General features: G+C 41.9%; 1 protein-coding gene and 1 long non-coding RNA gene across 7 annotated transcripts in view; both read left to right on the top strand.

The window, feature by feature from the left end:
* Positions 1-14,329, top strand: part of ZNF516 (zinc finger protein 516) — a 101,818-nt gene that overhangs the window by 60,429 nt on the left and 27,060 nt on the right. The gene's annotated exons all lie outside the window — the stretch shown is intronic.
* Positions 6,371-9,184, top strand: LOC135307422 (uncharacterized). The gene is made up of 3 exons (XR_010368146.1): positions 6,371-6,696; positions 7,634-7,717; positions 7,867-9,184. It is a non-coding gene; the product is annotated as an uncharacterized LOC135307422 (long non-coding RNA).

Raw genomic sequence — 14,329 nt, forward strand, 5'->3', positions numbered from 1 at the left:
TGTGAGAAAAATATTTTCAAGTGAAGATGGGAGTGGGATTGGGTATTGCTGTTTACAGGAAGCATGAGAGAAGAGGCTCTCCTGGTGTGTTCAGGCATGGATCTTAATTAGTTTCTGGTCGAAATTTGGCTCCCTCTGAGTTGGTGGAAAATATTGTAAGTTTGGAAGGTTGTAAAAAGTCCTGTATGAAACCAGTATTACTGATCTTGGAGTCTGCAAGTCCGAAGTATGCAGCCTCCAAGAGTCACTCAATATAAACAAAAATTATCTCTGGGTAAGAAAAGGTGGAAGTTTGCCTTCTTCAGGCTGGTTTCCTAACAGGCTGAGTTGGGCAGAGGATGGCTTTTGGCAAGGAAAGTTTTAGTTTGTCAAAAATACTGTAGCATCTTTTTGCTTCTGTCAGACAGAAGCCTAAGAACTGTGCTGTCTACAGAATATGTACTACTACTTTGCCAAAGCCCAAACAGGTTTTTTGACAATCCTTATGCTTCCAGTATACCCTGACCTGCCTTATATGCAAAGAGAGTGCCTTAAGGCTGGTGTCTAGACAGAGCCTTGTATTTCAGCAAAGGGAATTAAGAGTAGGCTCTGATATCTGTAAATATGCAGAGAAAACTGTACTTTGGCTACTTCCCTCTCAATTTGTTGGAAATAATGTTAAATTTTTTGTTGATTCCTAGGATGTGCAAAGCTAGGGAAGGCATTTCACGTGTTGCTTGTCAGGATGTAACTGAATCATGGCTGTTTCAAATGGCACTGCTGAACTGCTGTTGTAAAGATTAAAAAGTGGGGCTGCTGTTTGTAGACAATGCTAGTCCATGTCTCAGGCATCATTATTGTAAAGGATTATTCTGCCCTTACAAACCATACAAAGGCAGCTCAGTGAGCTTGACCTTAAAGCTAAAATGAAATTATGATCTGTTCTGCACCCTGCAGGATGGACTGAGAGAGTCAGGATGGTGATTCTTCAGTTCAGTCATGGTGAATTATAAGTAAACAAACAAGGCACTAGTTAGTAGGACTGTTTGTAGTTAGTAGATGCTTATTTGGTGTATTAACCTTGCTCCAGATTTCCAAGGTGTGCTGCCATTTGCTGCCATTAGAATTATTATGGTCACGGAGTAAGTTACTCGGTAATGTCTGTGTCAGGGTTAATACAGTGTAGGTCATGTTGCAAGTCTTAGTTCCTCAAACACCCAGTTTATTCAGAAATATAGCTGTTCCTGGTTTATTATTTACTAATTTTAAAAGTAACATCAAAACTTTGGTCTGCTATGCAAAGGTTTTTTATTCCTTGTTTTTAGTTCAAGGTCATTTTGTCAGGATGAGACAGAGTGGATGCTCAGTGCAAAATATCTAAGGGAGTGTGAGGCAAATGCACTTCCCAGCCTTCAACTCAAACACTCTTAAAGCTTCTCAACCTTTTAAGAGATTTAAAACTGAAACTTCAAGTTCAGATTTGCCTTATGGATTTTATTTTTGGCAATAAATTGTACAAAATAGGTATATAGATATATATATGAAATGCTGTTTTGTTGATTCACAAAAAGTAGTGTCTTAGGTCTCAGAAAAATTCTGCTTTTGTTTTCAGATCATCTGCATTCCCTTATAACTGCTTTCATCATTGAAAATAGTTCCCTGTAAGTGCCCCTCTATCCTTCATCTGCAGTGCTCTACTGTTGGTGAACAGCAGGTTTAGAGTTTTGACTAATAGGCAGGGACTCAGATGGATGACCTCTATCAATTATTCATGATAGATCTGAGTAGCCAGTGTATAACACTGACAACATTCATACCTTTCTACTGTAATATGAACTGTAAACGATACAGTGATTGATAGGCTACAGATGACCCTTGGTCATTTTTATTAATTCCTGTTGCTGAGTTCTCTAACCTGTTTTTCATTGCTTAAGCTATGGAGCTACTGTGTTTTTAAAAACTCCAGCTGTCGAGAGCTAGAAGAGGCTCTGAATATACTGGTTTTATGTTAATGTTCTTTGGACTAGTTATCTTTCTTTTGAGGTTACTAGTTGTATCATTGAGGATTTCAGTGGGATCACAGCAGGCTTCTTGTACATATTTAAAATAGTATTAGATGAATGAAATAAAACATGGTTGGGGGATTCTGTGCTGTACCTGATGGTGAGCAGAAGTGAGTAGAGCTATGGGAAGGGGAGTTCTCAGCAAAAGCAGAGAAAAAAGTGTTGCTTGCCCTTTGCTCGTGGACTGCTTCTGTTTGCCTTGTAGGTTAATGCAAAAAGAAGGTCAAAACAATATAAGGGTTTGAGGTATTTTGCTTCTTAACTGCTGCATAAGGGAGTTTCATTGTATAATCCTACATTACACATACTCTGCTGTGAAGAGCCTCGGATGCAAATTTAGTGTTGAGAATAAGCTGAAGTTTTAAGAGCATTTAAATCAGTTTACTCAAGGTCTTACTGGAGAAGTGTTTTCTGAAGTCCAGAATGAGGAAAGGCTCCTGAATTTGTAATTTCTTTTGCTTATGGAGTACATTTCATATGAGCACAGTAATTTGTGTTTTTGCAAATTTGTTTGAGAAGTGCTGTAGGTAGAGATCTGTAAAAACAGATCTGCGTTTAAACTCGCTGTTTACCAGGAGTTCAGAGAAAGGGCCTGATTATAAGGTAAGAACACAGTTGAGTGAGACTTGGGAGAAATCAACACTGGCTCCTATGCTGGAAGACAGAAGGGGATGGAGGGGAGTCCTAGTTTGTGACAACATCCAAAAGTAACCCAGAAATGGAAGATAAGCAAGAAATACCTGTTTCACAGGAGAGGTAGATGCACTCTGCGTTTCAGGTTCTGCCAGCAGTTGTCTGTGTTAGATGTGTTAGGCTTAGAGCAGCGTTACCCCGAGCCCTGTAGGGCTGATGAAAGGGGACCCCAGATGCAGATGCAACAATGCAGCCAAGTGACACTTGCAGCTGGCTTTTGTGTAGAGGAAGGGCTATAACATCACAAATAGCAGTCTTGCCATGGATGGTGTCTCTATCCATGGTGGATGTTTGGTTTTGGCTGCTGGCACGGATGTAACCTTGTTACTCTTGGTGTGAGGATCCATGCACTGACACCACCTAAGATCTGTGAGCGAGGGCTTGGTAGTGAGGGATGATGGTGAGGGTGGTGACTTGCTCTGTAGTGGCTGCTACACCACGATTCCCTTACAGGTGAGGGTGCTCTTATACTTGGGGTTTGAGCAAGGGGGGGGAACAAGAGGTGCTGAGAAACCCTGCCACTTGTGCTCACAAGTTTGCTTCAGTCAGAGGCATTAAACCAGGAACTCTCTTCACTTCAGCTTCATTCCAGGGAAAGAGCTGTGGCAGGCTGTTGCTTTATGCATTGCAGGCACTCAGGAGACTGTACGTGGTGTGTTAGGTTACCAAGCAGACCTGCTGGCACACCTGAATCATCATCCATCTGTCTGGCCAACCCCAGCAGCCCTAGAGTCTCAGGCACCTTTCCCTAGGGAGCACCAGTCCCTTGTATTTGCTGTGGGTCTTCAGTGTAGCTGAAAGCAGGACTGTTCTCCACTCACCAGTCCACCTTAACAGAGCTTTACTAGCCAACATATTTTGTTGATCAGTGTGATTCCAACTCCGCAGCAATATGTAGACTAACCAGATGGAGGCTTGTACCTCTTGTGATTGTAAAATTAACCAGAATCATTGATAGTTACGAGAGTGATGACGGAGACCCAGGCGCTGTCAGAACAATGTGCTTTGAGGCATGCTTAAATCTGTTAGGACAATATTTCATGTTGCTGCGTGCTCAGTACACAATTCTACAGCACAGCAAGGCGCGTACGCCTCACTCAGCTCGGAGGGTGGATAAAGGATCAAGATTATTCACTGCTGAATTTGACTCAGCAAAGAAGGTGCAGGTTCCACTCCATTCAGAGGCATAGCCAAGAAATTTTAGTCAAAGGTCTGTGTGACTGGATTTTTGGGTTTTGCTTATTTTTTTAATGGTCATAACTAGGATTTTCTGTGTGAATAAAGCAAAGGTTATTAATTGGAACCTAGTATGAGAACTTCCAGGGAATCAGTGAGAAATTTGTAAGAAACAGCTGGAAATAACAGTGGAGAAGGCAGTGCTGTCTCTATTCTCTTCCTGCCACACAGCCCACAGGCGTACTGTAGTTCCCTGTTCATTTACATCAGTGACTAAAGGACCTATTTAAATGAATGAAGTTAATGAATTAATAAATGCAGAATGGGGGTGAAACCTGCATTACAAAAGGTACTTTGTTCTTAGATGCTGAGAGTAAGAGTAGGGTTTGATATTTCGCAACATAGCTCTGACTGCTGTTTGCTGTATTTCCTACTACACCCCTGGTAACATGAGATTGCACCATAGATTCCTCCTATTGAATGGTTATTCAGATGTGTTATGCTACTCGCAGCTTTTTGCTTGCATGTGAATTATTAGGTGTTTGAATTAGGTGTTTGAATTGAAAACGTTGATTAGCAGAGTTTTTTTGCTTTGCTAGTGGTACAGCAGACACTTTAGCCATTTGGTTGTCAGATACAGTCGTTCTGTGCTTGAGCTTCTCAAAATAATGCCTGCTAGTGCCTCTGTAATTAAACATCTGTCAGGGTTTTAGAAATGCCCTATGGGTTTTCTTTTTTTGGGGGGAGGGGGAGACAAACCCCTGCTTTTAGGGGGAAGAATGCTGTATGGAACAGCAAAATATATTTTGTTTCAGCACAAGGCCAAACTTAGGAGATTAGCAGCTTTCTTCTCCATTTTGGCTGATGTAAATAAGCAGTAAATTTATTGAGACATCCGGCATGAAACTGGTGTGAGAACAGAACTTTGGGCCTCGTGTGGCAGCTTGAGCAGATGGGTGCTTCTTACTATTTCTTAAAAACTGAAATGACAAGGAGATTAGGGTTTAAAAATCACAGCTTCTGTCGCATGCATTAATTAAAGGGTTTTAGTATAATAATTCTATCTTATTGTTCTAGAGCATACGCTCAGCTACTTTCAATTTTTAAAAGTACTCGGCCTTTCTCTGGGAGCCACGGCTGTTTGTTCAGTTAAATTCCTTCTGATTAAAGCTCCCTGAATAGTCATTGCCTTCATATACCAAGACCAGCCCTGTTTTCTCTATGCTACGCTGATAATGGGGTCACTGGGAGATTTCTGAATTGCAAGTTCTAACTGAAGTTTTATAGTGCTTCAGGGATGCTTCACTGCTCATCACAGTCTGATGAGCCTCAGAGTACTGTTGGAGCACTTGGGGCACTGGCTCATACATTTCTGTTCCTGACTTGTTTGGCTCACAGGGGAAGCACTGAAGAAATTCTGGTGATTTCCTGTCAGGTCCAAAATACCATCATACTTTTCAACACGGAAAGATGTTTGAACTCAGAGACTGCAAAGATCCAGCAGTATTAGCATTTTTCTTTTTTCCTTTCTTCGATATGTGTGCAGTAGCCTCTTCTGTACTACTTCTTCCCTGCAAAATACAAACCTGCAGATTTTTCAAATCTGAAAGTGGCGTGTATCAAAAGTACTGATGTCTCAGCAATGTAGGTGGTTCTCCTCTGGAGTCCCAAACTGATGAGTCGTGACAAGGTTGCTTAAAGAAAAAGGCCCTTAAAGTAACTGCCATGCAAGTTTTATTTTAAAATGTCAGCCCTAAGAATACTGTGGATCTGTTACTGGTTTTGCTTCTTCCAGTAAAGCTTGACATTCCCTGGAAGAGCAGATGTTCGTGGAATGAACTCCTTCTGGGGAATTAACTAATTAAGAAGGTCGAGCTTCTGTGTTCTTCCAAACCGTGTATCCCGAGGCTGCAGTGTAGTGTCAGGGCTCCTTCTTGGCAGTGCTTGATAGAACACGTAGGTTGAGAATGGGTGAAGACCTGTAACCGTCTGCCAGGCTGCTAATCTGGTGTTGGAGTTCCGCAAAGGGAAAGGAAGAGAGCTGCCAGTCCAACAGCTTTCCTGTTTTCCCTTTAAACTGGTCATCACATGTGGTGGAGGTGGCATCCATTTCCAGCAGTTTGCTGGAGAGCCTGTCCTGATACCAGTCCAGTGAGTGAGTAGGCAGAGTTGATTTACGCTATCTCTGGCCAGTATCACTCACAGACACAGGCTTTGCATCTGGGATATGCAGATACTGTCAGCAGCTCTGAGATTAACTTAGTGATGAGTAGTAAAATGATGATTTTTCTCTTTCTGGCTTTCTGTCTGGTGGGTTTTTTTTTTGGTTTTTTTGGGTTTTTTTTGTTTGTTTTTGTTGTTTTGTTGTGGTTTTTTTGTTTTGTTTTGTTTTGATTTTGTTTTTGTTTTGTAGTTTTAATTTTTTTGGCCAAGTTGGCAAATGCCCCTCCCAGCAGTTGGGAGCAGAACCTCGAAGGAGCAGTTTGTTGTTCTTTGCCTCATTAAGTGCTACAGCTGCCTGTAACGAGCTATTAAGCTGTTAGAGCAAGCTGATCTATCTTTAGACTGTACTGACCCATTATCACCCGGAGTCTTCATGTCTTAGAGGACAGGCCACATCAAGAGAGGGATTTTTTAGATCCTCTTAGATGGAGGAAGGAGCTTGGTTAGAAGAGGTAGGACGGCACCCACCTGCAACAAGACAGCCATGGTAAAAAAGGGACTGTTTGCTGTTTCCAGCTTTGGGGGAATGGAAAACCTCCTCAGAGGGAGTTTCAAAGAAAAGGTGAGACTTGTTCAGTGGTGACTCTCCATTCTCAGGCTGCAGCCATCTTCTTGCACAGAGTCTGTGGAATGGAAGACCAAATTGGCAAGGATTTGAGTTTGATAAGACTGGCAGAAACCCCTCACTACCCCTCCTTGTGCCTTTCAACTTGGATTATAGAACCCGTCAGCCCAGAATTTGGAGGCAACTTTAACTGAGCTCATTCATTAAATTTATCATATTTTATTTTAAAGTGAAGGTTAGAAAAAATTAATGAAAGCTACTTAAAATTAGTCTGAGATCTAAATATGTATATTTTGAAAGTATTGTTTGTAGCAGTGTGATACTGTAATACTAAAACCACTGCTCTCCACAGAAAATAATTAATTTCTTGTGATTCAGTAATGTTAGACAAAGTATTGCTTTGTTTTTCTGTTTTTTTTTTTTTCAGCCTAGTAACAAGATGACTCAGATAGTAACCTGGATAATTAGGTTACATAGAAACAATTTCTATTAAAAATATAGGTTTATGTTCTTAACATTACAGCTTAAATTTACTTAGTAGATCAATTTTAAACCAAAATAGGATATGCATAAAAAATTCAGCTCCATTTTAAAGGTACTTCTCCTTATAAATTATAATTGCTGGAGTATGACAGTACAATAACATTTTCTAGGTAAACCAAATGAAGAGATTTTTAGAAGAGCTGCTGTGGCACTTACACTCTTCATTTGTTTGAAAATGAGGATTGTACTTTACCACAATATTAAAAGTACTCCACAGTCTTAAAAGTTTCATGTTTTGTCTGTTGAGAGGATTTCCAGGGTAAAACTGTACGTCACTTTGAAGTTCGGCTACTAAGCAGCAAGAAAACATTTAGCATAATGCAAGTGCCAGTAGGTACTCAGCTGTAAGAAATCTACAGTAGTTTAATTGAAGTCTGAATTTTATGTTTAGGTTAAGGGAGCATGAATTTCTTGAGCAAGAGTTTCTGCCTAAAGGAAGTTTTTCAACTTTGCCTGAGTACAAATACAGTGCACTGTAAGTATAAAGAAAACTGAGAAGAACTAAAGAGTGGGGTTCAGAAATGTTGGGACAAGGAAAAAGACAAGGACAATATAAAGGGCTGGTTTTTTTTATTTTTAATGTACCTTTTTCATAATGACTGTGACTTTTCTTGCCTTAAATAGTTACTCTGAGCTTCACTGCAACTGGTTAACTAGATTCAAAAGAAGGAATAAACAAAAGAAGGAATAACCAAAAGAAGGAATAAGAGTTTACAACTGTGATGTAAATGCTCAATTGTAGTAAATTATGAAGACTAGATGTGGTGACGAGTTAGGATCAGCAAGGCTGTTTTCAGTGTATTACATCTTCAAAACTGGAAGTGTACCAGCTTATTAAGTTCTCTGTCCTGGCCAGGGCAGGTGATGAAGGAACCACAACTGAAATTAATACAGAGACTTCTGTGTGCAGAGCTGAGTCAAGCAGAGGACAAATCTTCTCAGTTAGTTGGAGCTAAGAGACACTCGCAATAGTGCTCCTCCTCCAGAGGATATAGAACTTTAATCTCAGAGGGATTGAACAACTTTCTCATGGTTGTTTATGGGACTAAAGTATGTAGTAAACCCAAAAGCTGTAGCTTGGAATGTCTTTCGTTGTCTTTAACTACAAAACCATCCACCCTCTCAGTTTTTTTTCTTGTGAAGCAGAGAATGGAGCAAGATAAAAGGACAGAGAAATAGTATAAATGACTAGCAAGAAGGATGTGTTCAGAATATACTGGTAGGGTGTGGCGAGAAGCGGTCCAGAAGACATCTTTGTAGTTGTGATAAAGGTAAAAGGCGTTATACCAAAGCAATGAGCTTTTCCAGAGGCTAAAAAATACAGAAAGACAGTCGTAAAGATTCAGACAGGAAGGGCAAAGGAGAAAACTCTTGGGGTAAAGTCCTTTAGTGGAGGAGATTAAAAGTTGACTCAGCTTCATAGTTGGCAGAAAGTGCTTGCTGCTGAACTCTGCATGCTGCTGAAAAGGGTCGCTTTCACACCTGTGACCCTAAATACAGACCTGGCTTATCTAGATTCTAGCCAAAAATTCCATTCTCACAGAAAGCCTTCTTGCACAGCCCAAAGAAGATGAAAGGAGATACCTCATAGTGCAAAATTTCTTAATTATAAACAGAAGAAAACTTTAAAGGCTCTTTAAGAAGCAAAAACAAAAGACAAGGAGAAGAAGGAATTGTCAGCAATGAGCTTGGGAAAGCCAGAATTTCATCAACAAATGCACAAAATAATGACAGAGCCTTGGAAAGTCCCTGGTAAACTCAGTGCTCATTTATACTCTTATATTTTTCAGGGAACTTTGATTCTGAAATAATGAAGGAATTATGTGAATTAACTCTAAATCTTTAAACCAAGTCAATTTTATTTGAGAATTTACTTGGGAAGTGCTGCTTTTTATAAAACTTTGCAAAACATCCTTAAACTGCATGTTCTGACTTGGCTGCTGTTGTTTTCCATTCCCAGATACTCAAATAGAAAAGTGAGGCATCAGGTGAGGCATCAGGAAAGAGTCAGTGGTTTGCTCTAATTGTTTCATAATCTGGAAGTGAAAACAAATGCCAGAGAACCAAGTGCACTTGGGTGCCCAGTGGCAGAGAGTTTGCACATTCTGCAGAGCGTGATGAAATGTTCTTGTCTTCTGGAAGCCATGCCTTGTGAATGGAAGCATATAAAGTATACTCCATAAAATAGGAGTACCCAAAATCTTTCATTACTTCAAAAAACCTAGGCCTTAATTTCAAAACTCCTTCCTCTAAATAACTGTTTGGGGATTTTTTTGAGAAGAGAGTTGGCTCCATTTATCCTTCTCCTGGTCTTTATCTTAAGTTGACTTCAGAACACAATATTGTACTTCTTCCTTGCTACGTTTGGTAAAATTTGAAGTCTTTGTTCATGCGTACTCTCCAAAATTTTGAATTTAATAATGTGTTGTTGCAACATCTTAATTTGCCCTCCTGCAACCACAAACCAGCAGTCTGGAGTGGTTTAAAACTGACCTGGTTGCAAATGTCGGCTGCCATCTCCACAGATACCTGTTTTCTTGTGCAAGTTATTGCTTATTATTTACTTTCCTATTAGCTCTAAGTGAAGCTTCTCCCACTAGCAGAGAACTTTTTTAATTGTCAGGAATGTTCTCTCAATTAGCACTTGGCAGGCAGAGGTTTTTGCATTTGTGAGGTCTTTGTATTCTCTTCTCCCCTGTTTCTGTATTTTCCCCAGTGGCTTTGCAAGGAAAGTTCAAGCCATCCTTTCCTGTGGAAAAGAACATGTGGGTTAACTGATTACCATGCATCGAGGAGGACACTCTGTAAAGAGGGATAGAGGTTGGCATTGCCTCGTCCTACTGCTGACCACCCAAACTTTGGCCTGGTTTGATCGGGATTTTTTTACATAGTAAGGGCAGTGAACAAAAGTCAGAACATCTCTGCTAGAGGTTTTGTCTCCTTTAAAATGGATGCCTTTCCACCATCTGCAAACATGATGCTTCCTTGTAAATTAATGTATATTAACCTGTTAGGAACTACTTAAATAATGAGAATTTTGGTTAAAAAAAAGAGAAAAACTAACTAATACAATTCATTATATAGAAAACCTTTGGTCTTTCTGTAATTAGCCCCCAAGTTACTGGACTCACCACAGCTATATTTTCTTGATAGTGGCAGACACTTTGACTTGGGGTGATTTGGGTGTCGTCATCAACCACATCAGCACACCTCAGTCCTGCAGGGAGCGTTTGCCACTTGATGGAGCCTCACTTTGCCCCACAGCTCTGACAGGAGCCCTGCACTTGTGTCCCCAATGCACAGAGGTGGAATGACATGTAGGAATTTGGTTATGGACGGCAGGGGATTTTTGGTGGGGATTTTTTTTTTCTTTTCCTCTTTTGCTGTTCTTGTTTGTATGTTTTATTTGTGTGGGGGTTGTTGGGCCGTGGGGAGGGTTTGGAGCCGTGTCCCAGCTGGGGACCCCGGGGGCGGCGGCGCTGCCTTTGGGAAGCGGCGCTGGCATCATCCATTGGGCGGCGGCGCCACCTGGCGGCCACGGCCGGTCGCAGCACCCCCCTTCGCTTCCTCCCCCTCCTCCTCCTCCTCCTTTTCCTCCTTCTCTTGCCCTGCCTGCTCTCCCGCTCAGCAACCCGCAGCTGCCCGGTGCCTGCTTGCTGCCGAGCCAGGGACTGACATCGGCGTGCAGGAAAAGTGGCAGCGCCCTTGGTGACAGTGGAAATACCGGAGCTGCCTTGTAAGGCGATGTCCTGTACGAGTGGGTGTCCCTGGGCTCTTGGGGAGCTGCGGTGGGGGCTTTGGTGGCAGGAGAAAGCTGAACGGGCTGCACATGGCAGTAAGTCCCTGGGTTGGGATTTCAGCTGAGCACATTACCTGTGCACAGGTGAAGGTGCCAGTGTGAGCTCCACAGTGCCCAGAGAGCGTGGCTGGGCTCTAGGGATGGCTGCTGCCTTTGCTAGGGAACCTCCCTCACAATGGCCTGAAGTCCCTTCAGAGGCTGTGTGTTCCATTTGATGAAGGAACTAAAGCTGAAATTGGCTCGATGTGACCGATGTCTGTGCATAAGGACTAGTTATCACCTGGAGGATCTTGTGTGTGGTCAGGTGTGCGGGTGGATTAAGTTTCGGATTAAATGCCTCTTAGTGAATGGATTTAAAATTACTGTGACTTTGAGAAGGATTTTCAAAACATTTTTACTTTTCTTGGCTTAATCTGCATCTTTGTCAGAGCAGTTGTGGTACTAACTGCTTCTTTATGTGGTGGAGACACACACACACACACACACACACACACACACACACACACACACTCTCAGTCAATATCTGGGCAAACATCTGTTTTTCAGTATGATTTCTTACTACTTAAGAATCTGAACTAACCAGATTAATTTCTTAAGCCCATTTTTCTGTAGAAAAGTTTCATTTCTGTTTAGAAGCAGTCTTAGGGGGCCAACTGTGGTTGGGATGGGTGGTGTCCTGCCATTTGTAACAGAAGGCTATGAGTAAATGATAAGGAAGTCATATTGGAGATCCGAGGAACTCTTTCTTTATTAGTAACTTAATCTTTCTTTTTCTTTTTTTCCCCATGGAGTGTTCTGCACATAAAAACAGACCCTGCAATTGATACAGGTCTGGGGCAGTGGGGTGAGGGTGGTTTGATTACCTTAGTTCTCCTCATCCCTCCCCAGTGCATCCACTCCCCAGCAGAGTTGTTCTCACGTATTGTGTGCTGCTGGGAAAGCAGATGGCCTTCCTGAGCTTCCAAAAAATCAGGTTCCTCTAAGTCCTTAACACCGGGGAATAATTAACACTTAAACTCCTCAAGAGGAGAGGTGCCAGTACTGCTTCCTACAAAAATTCGTCAAGCCCTTGCCCAAGAGCTGGTGCATCTTATTCCTTGTTCCCAGTGAGATGCTCTTCCATCCTGCCAGTGCTGCATGTCTGAGCAGACAGGCTTTGCACTGAAACGTCAGGCATCTTTCTGTTTAAGGACACCTCATAAATAACTGATCATCGACATTTTAAAGTCTTCCCCTGTTAATCCCATGGCAGGCCCAGGGATCTTTCCTGGGGTTTGCTCTCAATGTGGAGGTGAGAGATGCCAGCGAGGTTAACAGAGCCTCTCACCCAGAGTGGTGCTGCACAGTGCTGCAGGTACATGTGCAGAAATTCTTTTTTATCAAACCAAGTTTTTAAGTTACCCTTAAATACACTTATCTGCTCGCTTGTAAGGAATGCAATAAAATGAGGGCTGGGGGAGGGAAATAAATCTGAAGTACTTTCCTGCCCTTCTGGATGTGTGTATTTGGTTGTTCGGTTTTCTGGTTTTAATCCTTTTGAAAAGGAGAAATTCCAATTTAAGCCAGCCTGTGGCAGTGTTTTTCAGCATTTCTTTTGCTTCTGCTGCTTTTAATGCTTAAGCCTTGGTGCAAATTGGAAAGTGGAGAAGCTTCCTATGTGCTTCATGCAGTAGTTAGTTTCATAATTAATAATGTTTTAGCATTTTCACACAGCTGTTATTAAAATGAGGCGGTGATATAAATAATCATGGCTCACAGGTGCAGAATTACTGTTTCCTAGTCTCTGAAGCTTATTTTAAGTGATGTGTTTCTATTGCCACTTTTCAAATGGATTTGCTTTGTCTTCTCCATCATCCTTTAGCATAACAAAGTTTCTATTATTTGAAAGATTCTTTAAAACAAGTTTACAGCTGGTTCTTCTTTTTTTCAAGACATCTTTGAGACCCTTGTCTCCTGACCTTTTTGAGTTACATGATGCACCCTGGGATGATTCTCATCTGACTTCATTCTCAAACAGAGGACTTCCTCTGTCTCTTCCACCAGAGTGTAATAGACGTTGTTATTTATTTGTTTTGTCTTTTAAATGACATCCTGAAAGTTATTTTTTCCCTTTACTCATTTTTTTCAGAATAGTAAGAATTTAAAAGAAAGAATGTAAGCGAACCCAGAGCCCTGGTGTTCTCGTGAGCTCTCAAATTTACCCCTCAGTATAAAAGGAATGGAGTCAGGAAAAATGCTAAAGCTCCAAATCCCTTTCAGAGCGCATTTTGCCTGCAGACAGCTGCCCTTTCTGCTCTGTGCTGGTGGTGCTGGGTTCCAGCCTGCTTTGTCTGTCAGCCCTTCAAGGGGATTATGGAAGTTGCCAGTAAATGGCTGATGTCTTCAGTGCTCTGCATAAAGCTGTCACGAGTAGTTCCAGGCCAGGTCTGAAAGACCATTTACTGTTCAGGAAGTGCCTTCCATTGTCCTTGCTGTCCCAAGGGAGGGTGGTGGAAGGAAGGGGAAGGGGAAAGGGAAGGTACTTTTGTAGCAATTAACCATCCTGCAAATACCCCTGTCCTGTGCAGTCAAAAGGGGCAAACACTGCCAATGCCAAGCCAGAGGCGGCTGCAGGTGAGCTGGGTCTGGCCCCTCCAGCCTCTTCTCTTGAGGCCTTTGGCTCTGGGCTGCAGCTTGTGTCACTGGGCAGTGCCTTTCATGCAATTCAGCTGCAGTGGCTGCTGAGTGGCTTTGGCTGAGTAGCCAAAGGCTGCCCTTGTGCCTACAGTCACATCCTTCTTGGGAGCCTTGGTTCCCTTTGGTCCATCCAGAGCAGAGCTTTTCAAATCAACTTCTGATCTTTCAGTAGCATAGGTCCTTCTTCTACCTTGAGGAAACTCTGCAGGGCTTGGTCCTTCATCTCCCCTGCCATGTGCTTGCAGCACCACATAATGGTGCTAATTATGATCCAGCAAGATAACACCTCACCAAGGGCATCCAGTTTCCATCCATTTTCCAGTGGTGGTCAAAGGATCATAGTTCTGTCCATCCTGTGTCTTGGGTTTGATAGTATGTACTTCTTTCCCTATTACAACCCTATTTCATTCCATTCTCTTTTCAAAGTCCTCTTTCCTCTGAAAGCCAGAAAAGCAGTAAGTCCTAAAAAAGCTTATTTTCTGTCCAAGCACTGTATAACTACCAGATCTTTAAACCTGTGAAATACTTAAAATTAGAAGTTCCCCTTTCTGTCATGTGCCTCCTGTATTTTTTGTGATGAACATGCACAGTAGAGATTCTCAACTGCTTTAA

The sequence above is a fragment of the Passer domesticus genome, chromosome 1 (genome assembly GCF_036417665.1).
Source record: "Passer domesticus isolate bPasDom1 chromosome 1, bPasDom1.hap1, whole genome shotgun sequence".
NCBI classification, from domain to species: Eukaryota; Metazoa; Chordata; class Aves; order Passeriformes; family Passeridae; genus Passer; species Passer domesticus.